Source organism: Oreochromis niloticus, linkage group LG3 (genome assembly GCF_001858045.2).
Source record: "Oreochromis niloticus isolate F11D_XX linkage group LG3, O_niloticus_UMD_NMBU, whole genome shotgun sequence".
Classification (NCBI taxonomy): Eukaryota; Metazoa; Chordata; class Actinopteri; order Cichliformes; family Cichlidae; genus Oreochromis; species Oreochromis niloticus.
In genome coordinates, this window is record NC_031967.2 from 56,832,827 (window position 1) to 56,833,767 (window position 941).

Consider the following 941-nt stretch of genomic DNA (forward strand, 5'->3'; position numbering starts at 1 on the left):
AAAATATTTAGCTTTTATTAAATAGTTATCTGAATCTTACAACCAAAGTTTGTATAATAACAACAAGATTGGCTGTAGACCATTGTTCATCATTCAGAACACTGTGTAAAAATAACAAAAAACAAAAAGTGAATGCAAAAGTGCATAAATATTTATTTTACGTGTTTGATGTGTGTGGCGGGGCGTGGTCTGCAGTGCCGCTGCAGGGGAGGTGGACCCACCTGAGCGGCACCTGCAATCACGCCTCTCAGGCGTAGTCTGTGCTCTCTCGGCTGTTTTGGGTGTGTGTCGGGCTGTGAGTTGAAAAGCTACAGCCGGCTGTTGGGTACACAACCATGTGTGAAAGTGGTCCATAACGTAATGCTTCAAAGCGTGTTCATGCAAACATTGTCGGATCTGCCGTGGTACAATGGGACTTCTGCTCATGAACCTGTGTGCACAGCGTCTGCAAATCGGCGCTGTACGAAGTAACTTCATCTTTACACAAAACTGTAAGCTGTCATCTGTTGAAGCGTGGGCGGTGTTTGTTTTTACCATAGTTCATGGTGGAGAATGGCTGCTCTTTCTGAGTTTTGCTCTCTGTAGCTGTATGAATGGCAAACTACACTGAATAGCAGCGGCATAGGCACACACAAAATTTCTTCTGAAATTTTCGCTTTCTAGTTATGTGTGCCTATGCCAAGAGGCACACATATTACTATTCGTCGGATTTATTATTCTTATTATTATTATTATTATTTTCCTTTTTCCGCCTGAAATTTGCAGTGTATCTCGACCCGCAGTTTTTGGACAGCTTCATATATGTTACCTCATTTTGTGCGGCTGGATCTGGAATGGTGTGCTATGACTTTTTGGTGGTTTATGAATATTATAGTTTTTAAATATTAATTTTTAGTGAAAATTTTCCCGCGCTCCTCTGCCAAACAGTTTTGACAATAGGG